The 21,546-nt window shown below is 35.1% G+C and overlaps 1 protein-coding gene across 2 annotated transcripts in view; it reads right to left on the reverse strand.

Annotated features, from left to right (window-relative positions):
* The window catches only part of DENND5B (DENN domain containing 5B), a 265,655-nt gene that overhangs the window by 45,925 nt on the left and 198,184 nt on the right, over positions 1-21,546 (reverse strand). The gene's annotated exons all lie outside the window — the stretch shown is intronic.

Below are 21,546 nucleotides of genomic sequence, written 5' to 3' on the forward strand. Positions count from 1 at the left end.
TGGTTTGAGACCCAATGAAATTTGGCAAATGTATGTAACCCATTATAAATCTTTTGGTCACCTAACTTTTATCCATGTTGTGGTAGACACCTTTTCAGGATTCATTTTTGCAATACCAGGAGCAAAAGAGACAGCCTGAGTGGTCACTGAATTCTTTATCCAAGGATTTGCAATTATGGGTGTGCCACAAGCAATAAAAACAGATAATGGACCTGCATATACTTCTAAACATTTCACACACTTTTGTGCACAGTATAAGACTTTACATACCACTGGCATACCCTTTAATCCTCAAGGACAGGCAATAGTAGAGAGGAGAAACAGAGACATTAAGATGCTCCTCGAAAAACAAAAGAAATGGGGAGCCACAGGTAACCCTAGAGAACTTCTAAATCTAGCTTGTTATACTATTAATTTCTTGATTTTTGACAAAGATGCATTGCCTCCGGCAGACAGGTTTTATAACCCACCAGAAGGGTAGTGTCCAGTGCGAGCAGCATTTTAGATAATCGCCAGGAGATGTGGAAAGACCCAGAAAGTAGTGAATGGAAGGGACCAGATAGGTTAACTGCTTGGAGGAGAGGGTTTGCTTGTATCTGTACAGGTGGAAAATGAATCAGATAGGTGCCAAAAAGCTGTATTTACCTTGTCCATCAGAGAGACTGAGCAGACTCTTGAAATGAAGGAGAAGACCCAAAAAACATCGGGTGGTTCTGTGGCTGACTGTGCCCGCCACTGAAAGAGCATGGCAGTTATGGCATTTGAATCATGGACATTAAAAATTGTTGGACTTCAAAACCCTCAGGAATCATTGGATTCTCTGAGACATGATAAGATTGTTGTAGCACTTGAAAAACCCTCAGGAATCATTGGATTCTCTGAGACATAAGACTGTTGTAGGACTTGAAAACCCTTAGGAATCATTGGATTCTCTGAGATATAAGATTGTTGTAGCACTTGAAAACCCTCAGGAATCATTGGATTCTCTGAGACATAAGACTGTTGTAGGACTTGAAAACCCTCAGGAATCATTGGATTCTCTGAGATATAAGATTGTTGTATCACTTGAAAACCCTCAGGAATCATTGGATTCTCTGAGACATAAGACTGTTGTAGGACTTGAAAACCCTCAGGAATCATTGGATTCTTTGAGACATGATAAGACTCTTGTAGGACTAGAAAACCCTCAAGAATCATTGGATTTTCTTGAGAAATGATAAGACTGTTGCAGCACTTCAAAATCTGCAGGAATCATTGGATTCCCTAACATATTAAAGACTGTTGCAGGACTTCAAAAACTTGCGGGGATTATTGGATTCCCTGACACATGAAGCAATGGACAATAGATTGGTTTTGGACTATCTCTTGGCTGATGAAGAAGGCATATATGTAACTGTTGTTTACATACCCTCCTTCTAGGATTTCTGGAAATCATTTTTTTTTTTTAATAGCCTTTTATTTACAAATTATATGTTTGGGTAATTTTACAGCAATGACAATTGCCAAACCTTTTGTTCCAATTTTTCCTCTCCTTCCCCCCACCTCCTCCTTTAGATGGCAGGATGACCAGTAGATGTTAAATATATTAAAGTATAAATTAGATACACAATAAGTATACGTGACCAAACCATTATTTTGCCGTACAAAAAGAATCGGACTCTGAAATATTGTACAATTAGTCTGTGAAGGAAATCCAAAATGCAGGCTGGCAAAAATATAGGGATTGGGAATTCAATATAGTGGTTCTTAGTCATCTCCCAGAGTTCTTTTGCTGGGCTTAGCTGGTTCAGTTCATTACCGCTCCATTGGAACTGATTTGGTTCATCTCATTGCTGAGATGGAAATCTTTTACAGTGCCATGTTGATTTATATTGTTTGTTATACCACTACTTGCATGTACAATTCATGTTTGTTACACCACATTGAGCCTGCACTGACTGGGGAGAGTCATCACTAATAGCCGGTGCATTATTACTATGTGCTTGTGTAATATCTCCCATGCTGATGAGTTTGTGCATACCCGTTTCTAATAAGACTCTTCAGTCCAGAAACCCGCTAGCAATCTCCACTTCCCTTTGCTGCTTTTCATCTTCCTTCCTGAGATGTCAGGGAGGGTATGATCATCTCCTTTTTAGTGCTTTCACCTCCCTTCCTGAGATGTCGGGGGGGGGGGAGGGAGGGGGAAACGTGATCACCTCCTTTTCAGTGTTTTCATTTACTGTTCTGAGAAGTCAAGAAGGGCGTGATCACCTCCCCTTGGGGGCTCTTACCTCTCTGGGAGGTCAGCTATGGCATGACCACCTGTGTTTTAAAACAAAAAAAAAGTGGGAGATGTATTGGGCTGAAACTGAGTTGATGCACTGAGGTCTGAGCACTTAAGGCTAATTACCAATTGGACAATACTCTAATAGTATATGCTTGAGTAAGAATGGCCCTGCCCACTACTCTGTGCAGGCTTGATCTGTTGGTGTATAGAGAGACTGGGTGGAGGATTTAGAGGGTAGAGAAGGACAAGGGAGGTGGTTCCGGACAGGAGAAGAAAGAGGAGATTCCTGTGTCCACTCTCTCTCCTCTGGCTTTGAAAAAGAATAAAGATTGCTTATCCTGACTCTGGCTGATTCTAAAGTATGCAGGGTGCTAATATAGTCTTCACAATTGTGGTATATGAATATTATGAAATATTATTGTTCTGTAAGAAATGACCAACAGAATGATTTCAGAAAGGCCTGGAGACTTACCTGAACTGATACTGAGTGAAATGAGCAGGACCAGGAGGTCATTATATATTTCAACAATACTATATGATAATCAATTGTGATGGACGTGGCTATCTTCAGCAATGAGATGAACTAAATCAGTTCCAGTAGAGCAGTAATGAATTAAACCAGCTACACCCAGCAAAAGAACTCTGGGAGATGACTATGAACCACTACATAGAATTCCCAATCTCTCTCTGTTTGTCCGCCTGCATTTTTGATTTCCTTCACAGGCTAATTGTATACTATTTCAGAGTCCGATTTTTTTTTGTATGGCAAAATAACTGATTGGACATGTATATTTATATTGTATTTAATTTATACTTTAACATACTTAACATGTATCGGTCAACCTGCCATCTAGGGGAGGGGGAGGGGAAGGAGGGGAAAAGTTGGAACAAAAAGTTTGGCAATTGGCAATGCTGTAAAATTACCCATGCATATAACTTGTAAATAAAAAGCTATAAAAAAAAGAAGAAGAAGAAATGAGGCCTTTATCAGAGACATGTCTCAGAATTTTTTTTCACAGATACTTTTGCTATTTTTCTCTCCATTTTATTTCTGCCCTCCTCATTTATTCTATTCTCTCTCTCCTTTCACTCTGTCCTCTTCAAAAGACTTCTGATTCTTACCTCACTCTCCTCCAATTTGCCTTTCCTTCTAATCCCCCTGTGCTCTACTTTCACCCTGGTGCAACAGATCTTTCCTGCTGATCTTCCAAGTTTTCCTGGCCTGGAAAATTGTTTCATGACATCTTTTAGTGGATTTTGCTATTCTAGAATTTGTTTAGAGTCAGTATTTAAAGAAATTTGGGCAAAACCTTACCTTTACTCTGTCTCTTGATTCTGTCTTTTCTAAAAGGATATTTTTACCTAAAAGCAGGTAAGAAATCCACAGCATTTTGTTTCAGACAAGGGAAAAAATGTGATGGCCATCTAGAAAGGAGGACAATCAGAGAAGACCTAAGACTAGAAAGCCAACAGCAACAACAGGATCAAATGATCCAACTCTTTAAAAATCCCAATCTTTCTCTAGTAAGAAAGAACCATATACAGTATATTTAGTTCTGGGTACCTTTGTCATGGAAAATTCAATGGAGAAAAATAGAAATGAGTTGAGAAAACAGTAACAAAATAATAAGTAGAAGGGAATTAGTGATTTATGACAGATTAAGTGATAAGTATAAAGATTACTAAATTTAAAATTTAAGAAAGAATAATAGTCCACAAATATTTGAAAGCATTGAACAATACTCTGTAAAAAGAAGGAGTTATTTATATATTGCATAGTAGAAAAAGGATAAATGAAGGAAAACTCAGGCTAAATGATTAAAATAATTCTTTAAGAGTTTGACACATGATTGTGGAATATTTTCTTAAGAACTGAAATCACATATTACATGGGTCCTAGAACTGCTAGATAACGCAATGGATAGACTGCTGGGTCTGAAGTCAGGAAGACATCTTCCTGAGTTCAAGTCTGTCCTCAAACATTTATTAGCTGTTTTGACCTTAGGCAAGTCACTTAGTCCTGTTCCTAATCTGTGAAATGAGCCAGAGAAGAAAATGGCAAACAACTCCAGTATTTTTGCCATGAAAAGCCCAAAATGGGATTTCAAAGAGTCAGACGTGACTGAAACAACTGAACAACAATTGCATGAGTATTAAGAAATTAGGCTCTGTTCACATAATATGAGGAATAAATATGCACTGAAAATAGCCTGGCAACATAGTAAGATTTTTACTGTACAAGTACAATATTTTTACTCTAAATTCTAATGCTGACATGGAGATTTTTTACACCAAGGATTTCATTACCATCCCACTTCAACCATTTACCATTGTAGTCATGTCTGTAGTTTTTGAACAGAAGAGTTGTCCAAAAACTAGAGATGGGAATTGTCAAAAGCTCCCTAAAGGAAAAGAAAGCAGTTAGATTTAGATCAAATTTATAAGACAGTAAGTTTGATGTCAATTCCTAGTATAATTTTAAAACAGATAATAAAAATTTTATTTAAAAAAAAAAGTAATCACTAAGAGATAGAGGGGGTTAATTAAGAATAAGTCACACCATATAAAAACAAAATTAGTGTACCAGGACAAAAATCTTTTTTACTGAATATCTCTGGTAAAGGTTTGGTATTCAGGATAGCAAGAAATAGGTAAAGCCAAAATCTACCTCTCAGTAGAAATGTGATCAAAAGATATGACGAAATAGGATATTTTTTAAAGTAACATAAACAATTTTTTCCTACTTTATCATTTTAATTTCTAAAAAAATTAGTTTTATTTTTCCCCAATTACATATAAAAATAAATTTTTAACATTCATTTTTAAAATCTTGTGTTCCAAATTTTCTTCATTCTTTCCCTTTCCACCCCTTGTTGAGAAGTCAAGCAATTCTGTATAAGTTATACATGAATAGTCATACAAAACATATTTCCACATTAGTCATGTTTTAAAATATAGAAACTTCCCCCCAAAAAATGTTCAAGAAAAATAAAGTTTAAAAAAAAAGTATGCTTCAGTCTGTATTCAGACACCATCAGTTTTTTCTCTGGGGATGAATAGCATTTTTCATTATATGTCCTTCAGAGTTGTTTTAGATCACTGTTTTGCTGAGAATAGCTAAGTCATTTACAGCTGATCATCTTTTTTTTTTTTTCTTAAAGCTTTTTATTTACAAAACATATGCATGGGTAAATTTTCAACACTGACCCTTGCAAAACCTTGTCCAAATTTTCCCCTTTTTCCCCCCACCGTCTCCCCTAGACGGCAGGTAGTCAAAATTTAAGTTAAATACTATATATATACACACACATATTTATACAGTTATCTTGCTGCACAAGAAAAATCAGATCAAGAAGGAAGAAAAAAACTGCGAAAGAAAATAAAATGCAAGCAAACAACAACATGGCCATTCCCTAGCTGATAAGCAGAACCACAATTTCCAATTCTTTACCACCAAAAAAGAGCTGCTATAAATATTTTTGTAAATATAGGCCTTTTTCCTTTTTGTTTTTGTTTTTTTAATCTCTTTTGGGATACAGACTTAGTAGTGGAATTGCTAGGCCAAAGGATATGCATGGTTTTATAGTCCTTTGGCATAGCTCCAAATTAGTTTAGAACAGCTGAATTAGTTTACAACTCTACCAACAGTACATCAATGTCTCATTTTTTTCACATCCCCTCCAACATTGGTTATTTTCCTTTTCCATCCTATTAGCCAAATTAATAGATATGAGGTATTATCTCAGAATTGGTTAATTTCTTTCTTTTTAAAAATTTTAATAGCATTTTATTTTTCCAATTACATGAAATTTACATACATGAAAATCAAAAATTCATTTTTATAAGATTTTGAGTTGTAAATTTTTTCTCCTTTCCTTTCCTTCCTCTTCTCCCCAAGATAGCAAGCAATATATATATATGTACATATATATTATATGTTATATATAATAATAATGTTATATATGTACAATTATTTTAAACATATTTCTATTATGTGGTAAAAGAAAAATCAGAACAAAAGGGGAAAAACTATGAAAAAAAGCAAGCAAACAAATAAGACTGATATGCATTCAATCTTCAGCGTTATCTTTCTCTGAATGTGGAGCCATTTTCTATCCCAAATTTATTGGAACTATCTTGGATCACTGTATTGCTGAGAAAGGGTAACTCTATCATAGTTGATCATCACATAATCAATCTGGGTGTTACTTTGTACAATGTCCTCTTGTTCTGCTCATTTCACTCAGCATCAGTTCATGTAAGTCTTTCCAAGTAAAGTACTGTAAACAATTAACCACTACATGAAACAATACTTGAAATTATCAAGAATAAGGGAAGTGCTAATCTAAATAACTTATGGTTTCTTTACTTTGTACCTAGCAAAGTATTAAACATGAAAAAAGATGAGAATTATTCATGTTGGAGAGAATATGAAGAGATAAGCAGACTAATATATTGTTGTGAATTAGTACAACTATTTTGGAATTATGTAAATAAAGGGACTAAAATGTTCAGACTCTTTTACCAAGAGATACCATTTCTAGACATATATTCCAAGAAGGTTTAATGAGAAAGAAAGAGAGAGAAAGAGAGGTTCCACATGCACAACCATGTTTATAGCAAAATATTTTGTGGTAGCAAAAAAGGAATAAACAAATTATGGTACATGAACATAATACAAGAAGTGACAAACAAGATTAGTTTGTGGAAGAATGAAAAGACATATCAAGTGATGTAAAATAAAGTAAACAGAGAATGTTGAAAACTATATACACAATATCTGGCAAAGAAGGGGAAGGAAAGAATTCTGGGTATAGAAAATGGTTTGGAGTCTGGAGATGACCATGTCTTATGCAAGAAGTACAGTATGACTAGATCACTAAGTCTATAATGCTGGAAGAAGATATAAAAAGAATGGAAATGTGTATGAGGCAGGTTATGAAGTGCTTTTTACATTAAACAGAAGATTTTTTTTTTATTTGATTCTTAAGTTAATAAGGAGATACTGAAATTTAAGTATAGAATGACATGGTCAGATCTCTATACTTTAGGAGGATCACTTTGGCAGCAGAGTGGAGAATGGTCTGAAATAGATATTTAGGACAGGGAAGTCATCCGGGCTGGATTGCAACAATCCATCATGAGATGATGAGGGTCTGCACTAAAGTGATAGCAAAAGAGAGAAGAGATAGCATGCGAAATGATAGAGCTTGGTTAAAAAGTAGATATGGAGGGTCACACTGAATCATCAAAGATGACCAGGATGAGAACCTGACTGAATAAGTGGATGAGTGGATGATGGTATCCTCTACTGTAATAGAAAAGTTGGGGGAGAAGAGTATTTAGGGATGGGGAGAAAGATAATGATTTCAATCTTAGACATAATAAGTTTAAGATGTCTACAATATATCCAATTTGATAAAAATTGAATTCATGGTAAATGATGAGATTACCAAGTGAAATGGTATAAAAGGGAGAGGATGTTGGATAGAGCCCTGTGGGACTCCATTTTTTAGCAGGAGCTTTCAGATATGTAAGAAGAATACCAGGAGAGAGTAGTTATCAACAGCAATCTAGAGAGAAGACAATGTTAAAGAAAAGAGTGTAATCCAATGTTTTAGGCTTTAGGGAGATTAAGAAAGATGATTATAGAGAAAAGAATATTGGATTTGAAAATTAAGAGATCACTGTAGAGAGTAGTTTTAGTTGATGTTGGAATTTAGCTTATAGTAAAATAGAGAAAGGAAAGGAAATGGAGACATTTATTGTATACAGCCTTCTTAAGTAGTTTAACCACAAAAAGGTGGAAAGATAACTCCAATTTCCAATCCCATGTTATACCCACTGTCTAATCTACTTGTACTACTGGTTTACAAAATAGTGATAGAGAAAACATCCATTTTGAGCTACATAATTTTGCCTTCTCTCACTTCAAGATTTAGTAAAAATTCATGCTTCTCTACAAAATAAAAAGGTATTCCTTTTTTCTTTTCAAGACTGTCTAGGGAAACACATCCATATCTCTCTCCAAGCCCTCCCCCCATCCTAAAAAAACCTTCCCATGATCTGTTATACTAGCTATTGTTTTATAATCTTTCTATCACTTCTCAATCAAATTTGCAAAAGCCATATATTTAGTTGCCTCTACACCTTCTCTCACTCACTATTAAACCTACACTCACTATTAAACCCTCTTCCATCTACTTTGCAGCCCAACATTCAACTAAAAGTGCCTTATCCAAAATTGTTACTTAAATGGTCTTTTCATTTAGCTTTCCCTTTCAGTCTCTCTTAAGTCTTTGACACTTTTGATCATTTTCTCCTTCTAGAAACTCTCTTCTAGAAACTCTTTGTGACACTCTTCTAGTTTTTATTCTATGTGGATGATTATTCTTTTTTGGTCTCCTTTGAATAGCTCTTCATTCATGTCACTCTTACCAACCAACCCACTTGCTAATAACCAAGTATCGAGGCTCTGTCCTGGGTACTCTTTTTCTTTTCCTCTGCACTTCACTATCCCACTTGATGATCTTATCAGCTCCTATGAGCTAAATGACCATTTTTATGTGCACATGATTGATAAATCTATACATTCAGTTTTAAACTCTCTTCTGCATCCCAGTCATGTATTACTAACTGCAACTGCCTTTTTTTTTTTTAATTATAGCTTTTTATTTACAAGTTATATGCATGGGTAACTTTACAGCATTGCCAGTTGCCAAACCTTTTGTTCCAATTTTTCCCCTCCTTCCCCCCACCTCCTCCCCTAGATGGCAGGACGACCAATACATGTTAAATATATTAGAGTATAAATTAAATACAAAATAAGTATACATGTCCAAACCATTATTTTGCTGTACAAAAAGAGTCGGACTCTGAAATATTGTACAGTTAGCCTGTGAAGGAAATCAAAAATGCAGGCAGGCAAAAATATAGGGATGGGGAATTCGATGTAATGGTTCTTAGTCTTCTCCCAGAGTTCTTTTGCTGGTGTAGCTGGTTCAGTTCATTACTGCTCCATTAGAACTGATTTGGTTCATCTTATTGCTGAAGATGGCCAGGTCTATCAGAATTGATCATCATATAGTATTGTTGTTGAAGTATATAATGATCTCCTGGTCCTGCTCATTTCACTCAGCGTCAGTTCGTGTAAGTCTCTCCAGGCCTTTCTGAAATCATCACGTTGGTCATTTCTTACCGAACAATAATATTCCATATTATTCATATACCACAATTTATTTAGCCATTTTTCAATTGATGGGCATCTACTCAGTTTCCAGTTTCTGGCCACTACAAAGAGGGCTGCCACAAACATTCTTGCACATACAGGCCCCTTTCCCTTCTTTAAGATCTTTTTGGGATATAAGCCCAGTAGTAATACTGCTGGATCAAAAGGTATGCACAGTTTGATAACTTTTTGAGCATAGTTCCAAATTGCTCTCCAGAATGGCTGCATGTATTCACAATTCTACCAACAATGTATTAATGTCTCTGTTTTCCCACATCCCCTCCAACGTTCCGCATTATTTTTCCCTGTCATTAGCCAATCTGACAGGTATGTAGTGGAATCTCAGAGTTGTCTTAATTTGCATTTCTCTGATAAATAATGACTTGGAGCATCTTTTCATATGGCTAGATATAGTTTAAATTTCTTCGTCTGAGAATTGTCTGTTCATATTCTTTGACCATTTATCAATTGGAGAATGGCTTGATTTTTTATAAATTAGAGTCAATTCTCTATATATTTTGGAAATGAGGCCTTTATCAGAGCCTTTATCAGAACCTTTTACTGAAAAAAATGTTTTCCCAGTTTATTGCCTCCCTTCTAATCTTGTCTGCATTAGTTTTGTTTGTACAAAAACTTTTCAATTTGATATAATCAAAATTTTCTATTTTGTGATCAGTAATGATCTCTAGTTCTTCTTTGGTCATAAATTCCTTCCTCTTCCACAGATCTGAGAAGTAAACTATCCTGTTTCCCTCTAATTTATTTGTAAACTCATTCTTTATGCCTAGGTCATGAACCCATTTTGACCTTATTTTGGTGTATGGTATTAAGTGTGGGTCAATGCATAGTTTCTGCCATACTAGTTTCCAATTTTCCCAGCAATTTTTGTCAAACAGTGAGTTCTTATCCCAAAAGCTGGGGTCTTTGGGTTTGTCAAACACTACAGTATTAAAGTTATTGACTGTTTTGTCCTTTGAACCTAACCTATTCCACTGATCAACTAATCTATTTCTTAGCCAATACCAAATGGTTTTGGTGACCGCTGTTTTATAATATAATTTTAGATCTGGTACAGCTAGGCCACCTTCATTTGATTTTTTTTTTCCATTAATTCCCTTGAAATTCTTGGCCTTTTGTTTTTCCATATGAACTTTGTTGTTATTTTTTCTAGGTCATTAAAATAGTGCAACTGCCCTTTTAGACATCTCAAACTAGATGTCTCATAGGTATCTTAAACCCAATATATCCAAAACAGAACTCATTCTTTTCCCTCAAAACCCTTCTTTCCAACTTTCTTATTATTGTTGAGAGTACCATCATCACTCTTTCAAACACCTAGGCTCACAAAAAGTCATCAATTTGGCCACAATTTCCCCCTTAATTTTCAAATTTAGATACAGTGAATACCTGTGGTGAGCTTTTTCTTCTCAAAAACGCCGCCAGGTGATAAAAGTTCAGATCTTTTATTATCTCCAATATAGCCCGGTTAGCTTAAAGGCCTATCTCTCTGCTTGGTTCCAAGAGCTCTTGCCGCTTTGTCCTTTGCTTCTGCCTCTGCTTTCTTCAGCCTCCAGCCAGCTCCACTCTTCACTAGGTGAAATCTGACCGAGACCCTCTGTCTGTTTCTTTTATCCAAGAGGGAGGAATTGTGGGATATGAGAGAGAGGGATTATAGGTTTTCTCCCATAGTACTCTCTGGCCCAAAGAGCTTCAAGGGAGGTGTGAACTCATTGAACTCCAATGAGTAAAGGTGTGAACACAAGCCTTGTATTAATTAGTTCTACTTAGTACCTTGTTTCAGGTTCTGGCCAAAACATCTTCTTGTAAGATTAGATGAACTCTAATTAGTTAGCAGTTAGTAAGGATTCCAACATCTCCCCCTTTCTTTTGTTTTAAAACATAGGGGGTTTCTGAAGGGGTACACATAAATCCATCAATATGGGCCAGAACTTTGTAACAGATATACATGGTATACATAAATCCATCAATATGGGAGGCATTATACATAATTTACATAAGCACATAGCAATATAACACAGGCTAGTAATGTAACAACATGAATCAACCTGAAAATTTACACATGTCCATAAGTCCTAGAAATAGTCCATAAGGAATCCATTGTCCATTAGTTCATGTGCCAGGAATCCAATAGTTCCTGTAAGCCCTGAAGTACTGCAAAAGTCTCATCAACAATTTTTCATCTTAAGGAATCCAATGATTCTTGCTGGTTTTTCAAGAACTAAAACAGTTTCATCTTGTGTTAGGAAATCCAATGATTCCTGAAGATTTTAAAAGTCTTTTTAACAGTCTCCTTGTCAGCTATGCTCTTTCAATGGTGAGCACAATCAGCAACAGAACCACCCGATATTTCTTGGGTCTTCTCCTTTGTTTCAAAGGTCTGCTCCATCTTTCTGCGATGGACAAGGCGAATGCGGCTCGTCGGCACCCATCTGATTCCTTCTCCACATGTAGAGATGCAAGCAAATCCTCTCCCCCAAGCAGTTAGCCTATCTGCTCCCTTCCATTCACCACTTTCTGGGTCTCTCCACCTCACCTGGCGATTATCTAAAGATAGTGGAGCTGCTCGCACTGGGCATTGCTCTTCTGGTGGGTTATAAAACCTGTCTGCTGGAGCCAGTGCATCTTTATCAAAGATTAAAAAATTAATGGTATAGAGAACTAAATTTAGAAGTTCTCTAGGGTTACCCGTGGCTCCCCCTTTCTTTTGTTTTTGGAGGAGTGTCTTAATGTCCCTGTTTCTTCTTTCTACTATTGCTTGACCTTGAGGATTGAAGGGTATGCCAGTAGTGTGTAAAATCTTATACTGTGCACAAAAGTGTTCAAAATGTTTGGAGGTATATGCCGGTCCATTATCTGTTTTTATTTCTTGTGGCACACCCATAATTGCGAATGTTTGAATGAGGAATTCAGTGACCACTCGGGCTGTCTCTTTTGCTGCTGGTATGGCAAAAGTGAATCCTGAAAAGGTGTCTACCACAACGTGGATAAAAGACAGACGACCAAAAGATTTATAATGGGTCACATCCATTTGCCAGATTTCAATGGGTCTCAAACCACGAGGATTCTTCCCTGGAGGCAGTGTAGGAGCGTGGAAGGGAAGGCAAGCTGTACAGCTTTTTACTATGCTCCTAGCTTCTTCTTTTGTAATCCCAAACTGTAAACGCAAAGCTCGAGCAGCCTGATGGTATTTAGAATGGGATTCCTGGGCCTCCTGAAATAAAGGTGTACTGGCCAACATAGTTAAAAGGCTATCTGCCTTTGAATTTCCATCAAAAATAGGACCTGGAAGTCCACTATGTGAGTGGACATGCAGGATATAAATCTTTCCTGGATGCTTTCTCACTTGCTCTTGAAGTTCCTTAAAGAGCTGATATATATTAGAAGCTGCAAATTTTATTTGGGCTGTGGCAATTCTTTGTACCACACCTACTGAATAGGCTGAATCAGATATTATATTTATGTTGCCTGGGTAATAAGTGAGAGCTAGCATGATCGCATATAATTCGTTCTGCTGAGTGGACTGAAAAGGAGTTCTGACTACTCTTTTTACGGTTAAATCATGAGAGTATACAGCACAAATATTTTGTTTGGCTGCGTCTGTAAAAATAGTTGGTCCTTCAAGAGGAACCTTAGAAACCTTCTCCTCAAAAATCCATTGCCAATTATGCAGTAGTCTGGTTATCTTTAATGGAGATCCATGTGCAAAATTTGGAGCCATGGCTAATAAAATTTGCCACTCTGGGATGGTTTCACAGCATACATTAATTTGTGCATTTGTATAGAAGGTGTATATCTTGTCAGGTCTTGTCCCAGATAATTGTACTGCTCGCTTAATGGCCTTTAAGAGAATCCTAGCCACAAGCACTGGGTAAGGCGTAAGGCTTTGTTCTGGTTGTGCTGGGAGGTTCACCCACTCTATCACACTGTCTCCTTGATGAAGGACTGCTGTGGGTGCTTCTTTTGTAGCAAAAACTGATATTTCCAAGGGTTTTTGAGTTACTCTTTCAACTACATTGGATAAAGCCAGTTCAACTTCTTTCAAGGCCTCTTGAGCTTCTTTTGTAAGCCGGCGTGGTGAATTTAAAGCAGTGTCTCCCCTTAAAATGTCATATAGGGGTTGCAATTGATTGGTAGTTAAACCTAATACTGGACGCATCCATTGGATATCTCCTATTAATTTTTGGAAATCATTTAAGGTGTTCAACCTCTCTGTTCTTAAAGACAGTTTTTGTAGTGTAAGTGCCTTAGGATATATTTCATATCCTAAATATTGAAAAGGAGCATGCCTTTGAATTTTTTCTGTAGAGATATGAAGTTTGTAGTATCTTAGTGTTTCTATGGTTTTTTGTAGACATGCTTCTAGCATTTGTTCCTCAGGTGCACATCCCAATATATCATCCATATAATGTAATAGCATAACTTTTGGAAATGCTTTTCTTATTGGAGCAAGAGCAGCAGCAACATACATTTGACACATAGTGGGGCTGTTCTTCATTCCCTGTGGCAAAACTGTCCATTCATATCTTTTATAAGGCTCAGCTAAGTTAACGCTGGGCACTGAAAAGGCAAATCTCTTCATATCCTCCTCATCCAGAGGAATGGAATAGAAACAATCCTTGATGTCTATAACCCAAAGAGGCCATTCTCTAGGAAGCTGAGTAGGAGATGGAAGTCCAGGCTGAAGAGTTCCCATAGTTTCCATCTGTTTGTTCACTTTTCTTAAATCAGTGAGCATCCTCCATTTTCCCGATTTCTTTTTTACAATGAACACTGGTGAATTCCAAGGACTTAGAGAAGGTTGTAAATGCCCTTGTTCAAGCTGCTCCTGTACTATATCTAATAAGGCCTGAATTTTATCGCCACTTAAGGGCCACTGTTCTATCCACACTGGTGTATCAGTTTTCCATTGGATAGGAACAGGTGAAAGTGTTGGCAGGCCTTCAACAGCAGCCCTGCTTAAAAAACCGAAGTACTCATTTTTAACCCCAATTGTTGTAAAACGTCTCTTCCCCACAGATTGATGGGGATTTTTTCAACTATAAAAGGAGTAAAAACTCCTGTTTTGTCTTCAAAAGTCCATCTCATAGGGGCAGCACTAACTTCAGCTGCTATTGATCCTCCTACTCCAGACATATAGGTATCTGCTTTAATCTTTGGCCAGTGACTGGGCCAACTGGCACCTCTAATAACTGTACGATCCGCACCTGTGTCTACCAATCCTTCCAATGGTAGGCCATTTATATAGATAGTGAGCATAGGTCGGTCAGCCGTTACTGCTGCTGTCCAGTATATTCCTGGATTTTGTGGTCTGGAGTCAGAACCTGGGTGACTATCACGAGGCTGCTTATTAGGATTCTGTATGAGTAAACCTGATGCTACTACGTCTCCTGGGTGATAAGTGAGAGCTAGCATGATCGCATATAATTAGCTACATATAGACACATTGCACATAAAACACACATGTACTTGTGTATACACACATGATCTTTTGAGGTATAAATGTTCTGTACATGTAGTGTATACATAGGGTATCCACAAGTCTTAGTTTTTAAGACTTCTAGGACAGTGCGTAAATCTCAATCCTAGAATGAAGGTGGAAACCTTCACACACACACACACACACACACACACACACACACACACAAAACGTGGCAGCTAAAGTGCCAGTGTCCAAGGCAAGAAGATCTGGGTATAAGTCTTGCCTCTAATATCTATTGGCCATGTGACCTGGAACTTAACCTGTCTATGTTCTAGACAACTTTCTAAGACCATAAGTAGTAGAAAAGGAATTAAATTGCATTGGTAATGTGAATTTCCTAAACTATGTTATTTATCTTAACTAAATATAGATAAACACACATTATGTCCCCTTGCTTCTCTCTATATAAATATATAATTCACATAAACAATGTTATTTATATGTACATAGGACAGGGATAGGGACTGGACTTAGGATTTCTTTAAAAATAAAAAAATATAAATATATGTGTGTATTTATACATACACATATACAAAGCTCTCTATAAATATATACAAACATACATAAATGCACATGTACATACATGTGTATATATATATATGTGTATATGTACATGCATATGTATACACACGCACATTTTCACATTTGTTCTTCCCAGTGTACCCTCACCCCTGTCTAAATTGAACAGTAATTCTGGTGACTCTTCCCACCCCCTGGCTCTGCCAAATAATGTTCACAGTAATAAATCTGCACAGTTTAGTAAGACAAATTTCTATACCGGCCATGCCTAAAATATTGTTCTCTGCATTTTAAATTCATCACCTCTCTGATGGGGAGTAAAATGTTTCATTTAAAATTTGCTGTACTTATGGTTTACCACTGGATTGAACAGATTTTTAAAGTCTTTCAAAAAAAAATTTTTATGTTATTGTATAAATTGTTCTTCCAGTTCTGTTCACTGAACTTTGTTTAAAGAGGTTCTCCATGTGTCTTAAGATATAATAACATATCTATTACATTTATATGCTAGAATGTGTTTAATAATTCCCCAATGGGAGGACAGGTCCTTAATTCCCAATTTTTGACTAGTATGAAAATAGCTGCTATAAATATTTTTATAGATATAGGCTTTTTCTTTCTTATTTTTATTATTAGTCATATAAATTCAATTACTATTAATTTTTTAGTTCCATAAAATGTCCCTTCATACAGCACTGAATAAGCAAACTAATTTAGTCATTATTATACTGACTCAACCTACCCACAAATAATATTTATATAGTTCCTAGGTTTACCATGGTAGAGATACTCTCAAATATTTTACATCTTTTCTAGTTATTCTGAATGGAATATCTTTTTGCAGATGTTTGAAGAAAAGTATCCCAGGAGTATCAGATTTAAAATTATATTAAAAATGTTAATCATCAAAAACAATCTTGTATTGGCTAAGAAACAGAGTGGTGATTCAGTGGAATGAATTATGTACACAATATAGTAGCAAATGCCCATAGAAATCTAGTATTTCATTAAACCTAAAAATTCAAGCTTTAGGGGTAAGAATTCATGATTTGGCAAAAATTTCTGGGAAAATCAGAAAGCAGTTTGGAAGAACCTAGGCATAGATCAACACCTCATACCCCATACCAAGATTAGGTCAAAGTGGCTAAATGATTTAGTCATAAAGGGTGATATTCTATGTAAGTTAAGAGAGCATGGAAAAATGTACCTATTCAGAGATACAGAAAAGAAAAGTATGATCAAATATGAGATAAAGGAGATCACAGGATGTAAAATGGATAATTTTGATTACATGAAATTAAGTTTTTCACACAAACATAACTTATGTAGTCAACATTGGAAGGCAAATAAGAAAGTGGGGGGAAAAGTTTTACAGCAAGTTTCTCTGAGCCAAATTTATAAAAAATATGAGCCACACCCCAATTGATAAATTATCAAAGTTAGTTTTCAGAAGAAATCAAAGTTATCAATAGTCATCTGAAAAAATTCTCTAAATCATTACTGATTGGACCTTGTATAGTTTAAATTTATGCAAATTACTTTCTAATAGTCAATAAATATATATTGAATATAAATATTCATTAAATATATATTGAATATAAATATTCAATAAAGCAAATTAATACAATTCTGAAATATCTCTCATACCTATTAAATTACTTAACATTAAAAAAAAGGAAAGTGACAAATGATGAGGCTATGTTGAAAAATTAGGTCACTAATAAACTACTGGTGACATAGTGAACTAGTCTGACCACTGTGAAGAATGATGTAGAACTATCTCCAAAGGACTAAAACTGTGCATGCACTGTACCACTGCTAGGTTTTTTATCCCAAACAAGTCAAAGAAAAGGGGAAAAGATCTATTTGTACAAAAATATTTATAGCAGTTCTTTTTGGGGTGGCAAAGAGTTAGAAATTGAAGGGATGTCCATCAATTGAGGAACAGCTGAATAAGTTAAGATATATGATTTTGATAGTATACTATTGTGTTATAACAGATGACGAGGGGGATGGTTTGAGAATAATGTGTGAAAATTTATGTGAATTGATACAAAGTTAAGTGAGCAGAACCAGAATATTGTATATAACAATAGCAATATTTGAAGGAAAATGCCCTGTGAAAGACTTAGCCACTCTGATTTAAGATAATGATGCAAGACAATTCTAAAGGACCTGTGATTAAAAATATTATCTACCTCCCGAAAGAACTGATGCACTCTGAGTACACACTGAACCATATTTTTAAAACTTTATTTTTATTGTTTTTTTTCTTTTGTAACATAGCTAACATGGAAATATACTTTGTATTACTTTTTATGTAAAACTGATTTATTGCTTCTCTTCTAAAATGGTGAGAGGCAGCAGGGAGAGAATTTAGAACTAAAATTTTTAAAAGATGAATGTTAAATTTTTTTCCATGTAATGGGAAGCTTTTCATGAAATAAATAAACATATAAATAAACTAGCTCATAACAATAACTTAATTGTCCTTTTATTTTCAATTTTATTAATTTCTTTAATCTTCATATATTATATATGTAAAAATTTCTCTTAGGAACTACTTTAGATATATTCATTAGTTTTGATTTATTGCCCAATACATTATTGTCATTTTCTTTGATGAAATATTCTATTCTATGGCGCAGTGGATAGAGCACCAGTCAGGAGGATGCAAGTTCAAATCTGGCCTCAGACAACGCTTCTGAGCTGTGTGACCCAAAAGTCACTTAACCCTAATTGCCTCAGCAAAAAAAAAAAAAAAAAAAAAAAAAAGTTCTTTGATCCACTAAACTAATTTAGAATTATTCTATTTAATTCCTTAGTTATTTTTTAACCTTTTTTTTTGCTAAATATTCATTTTGTTGAATATAATTTTGAATTTCATCTTATTGAATATATTTTTGTTTACACTGTATACTTTTAATGAGGTTTTTAATGCACCGATTAAGTCAATTTTCATAAAGGTTACTTGTATAAGTTTAGTTTATGCAAATTCCTTTCTAATATTCAATAATTCCAAGAGATCTATTATTTAAAATTTTTTTTAAAGGTCTCTTCAGGTTCTTAATTTCTTTAATGCTACTTTTTGCTTAGATTTGTCTTAGTTTTAAAATGATACATTGAGGGATCCCACTTTTATAGTTTTACTATATTTTTCTCCTTCTAATTAAAATAACTTTAATTATAATTAGGTACAATTATTAATATTGATATCTATGGTACTATGTGACATAATATAACTTTCTTGTTCATTTTTTTATTTTGTCTGCATTATAGGATTCTCTGAAATCATGACTGTTATTACCTCTTTTTCCAATTTCAGCTGAAGCATAATGGATTTTGCCCCAGTCCCTTTTTAATTCTATGTGAATTTTGTTTTTCAAGCATGTTTAAAAAATTTTTTTTTTACTAAATTCGATTTCCTAATCCATCCAGCATCTTCTTAAATTTAAAGACAAAGTTCACCCCATTCATGTTCACAATTATGATTATTAACTGTAATGTTCTCTTCTCTAAAATATAATTGTTCTCTGGGATCAGATTTTTTGTGGGGCTTCTGGAGACAGCCTTAGTTTCAGTTCAGAGTAATAATCACCTCAAATGCAGCCAGGAGTTAAAGTCTTTTATTGTCTCTTCCAGAATAGCCTGGTTAGCTTCCTTAGAGGCCTCTCTCTCCCCTTGGTTCCAAGAGCTCTTGCCTCTAGTCCTTTGTCTCTTCCAGCTTCAGCCTCTAGCTCTCTCTGAATTCAAAGCCAGCACAAAAATGGAATGAATTGACTCTGCCTCCCAGAAAGAGGGCTTGTGGGTTTCTGACTTGTGAATCTCCCAAAGTCTCTAGTGGGCTTGTCCTTTAGTGGGGTCCTCCTTATATATATGCTCTCTTAAAGGTGTGAACTCTAAAGGTGTAAAAGGTCCAAACTCTGGACTAGAGAACTGTTAAATACCATGCTAAATTAGATAATTATTGTCTCTATCAATTCCATGACTTAGCACCTTGTAAAAATTCTAACAATTAACTGTGTATTTCCCCCTCCATTTGACAAGATCTAATGACTAGTACAAATAATATATTAGATTATTGCTATTATTAGGTTACTATTAATATATCATATTATAATTTATACTGCATCCATCATGAAATGATACACTTAAAATCAGGGGAAAACTAAAGGATACAAATGGAACTTTCACTTAAGTCCTTTCAGTTTCTCACACTGCATGCATTACAGGCCAATCAAATTTTTGTTAAAGGCAGAATGAAAGTAATGGCAGGTCCTACCAAGCAGGACAGATTTCAAGTATGGGCCTGTTATACTCAACTGGTCCTCCAAAGACTGCTTAAATTTGAAGAACCCCATTGCCAGAATGATAGCTACAAGATATTAATTTATTTTAACTAAGAGCAACTAATGAAACCACATACTAAGATTGAGAATGGTTAAAATCTAAATTGATGGTCAAAACAAAATATGAAATAACAAATCCTTTAATAAAATATACTATCACAAATAGTTTCAGATATTTGACAAGCCATGTTAAACATGTATAACTAATGTTAATAAAGTACAACATGAGAACACAATGGCTGGATATCTTGAACTTTAAGATTTTCACTTTATAAGAGTTCACTTCACACCAAGATATATATAATAATAATATCTGGAGAAAAACTCATATTCTATAAATTTATTTAAAATAAGATCATAGAATTATAGAATTTGACAGAAAAGACGCTGTGCTCAAAAGGCATTCGCACCATAACGTAGTCAGCACATAATGATCTAGCCTCTACATGAAGATCTTTAATGAGGGGAAATGCAGTACACCTCCTAGAGTCAAATGAATTTCTAATCGCAAGAATTCTAAGACTTGTATTTTATTCAAAGTAAATTCATCTGAAAACAATTTTGATAATTTTTTTTTACTTGCAAAAACTATAATTATTTGAAGAATATCATCCTTTTTCCTTAGCAACGCTTTGGTCCCCAAATTCTTGAGAATAAAATAAATTTATGCACAGATGAATTTATATACAGATGTCTGTATTTTATATTTATATTTATTTACAAACTGCACAGTTTTTTTGGTTGGATTTTGTGCTAAGTAAAAAAACAAGTGCAACAAGTTTATTCACTAAAGAATAAATACATTCTTGACTCAGATTTATAATAATTCAAGCCATTCTCCAACTGATAAATGGTCAAAGGATATGAACAGACAATTTTCAGATGAAGAAATTGAATCTATTTGTAGTCACATGAAAAGGTGCTACAAATCACTATTGATCAGAGAAATGCAAATTGAGACAACTCTTGAGATACCACTACATACCTGTCAGATTGCTAAAACGACAGGAAAAGATAACAACAAATGTTGGAGGGGATGTGAGAAAACTGGGACACTGATATATTGTTAGTGGAACTGTGAACAAATCCAACCATTCTAGAGAGCAGTTTGGAACTATGCTCAAAAAGTTATCACACTGTGCACACCCTTTGATCCAGCAGTGTTTCTACTGGGATTATATCCCAAAGAGATCTTAAAAGAGGGAAAGAGACCCACATGTACAAAAATGATTGTGTCAGCCCTATTTGTAGTGGCAAGAAACTGGAAAATGAGTGGATGCCCATGAATTAGAGAATGGTTTAATAAATTATGGTATATGAATGTTATGGAATATTATTGTTCTGTAAGAAACAACCAACAGGATAGTTTCAGAGAGGCTTGGAGAGACCTGCATGAACTGATGTTAAGAGAAATGAATAGAACCAGGAGATCATTATACATGGCAACAACAAGATTATATGACAATCAATTCTGATGGACGTGGCTCTCTTCAACAATGAGAGCATTCAAACCAGTTCCACTTGTTCAATGATGAAGAGAGCTATCTACACCCAGAGAGAGGACTGTGGGAACTGAGTGTGGAACACAACATAGCATTCTCACTCTCTCTGTTTTTATTTGCTTGCATTTTGTTTTCTTTCTCAGTTTTTCTTTTCCTTCCTTCTTGATCTTATTTTTCTTGTT

Source organism: Antechinus flavipes, chromosome 5 (assembly GCF_016432865.1).
Source record: "Antechinus flavipes isolate AdamAnt ecotype Samford, QLD, Australia chromosome 5, AdamAnt_v2, whole genome shotgun sequence".
NCBI lineage: Eukaryota > Metazoa > Chordata > Mammalia > Dasyuromorphia > Dasyuridae > Antechinus > Antechinus flavipes.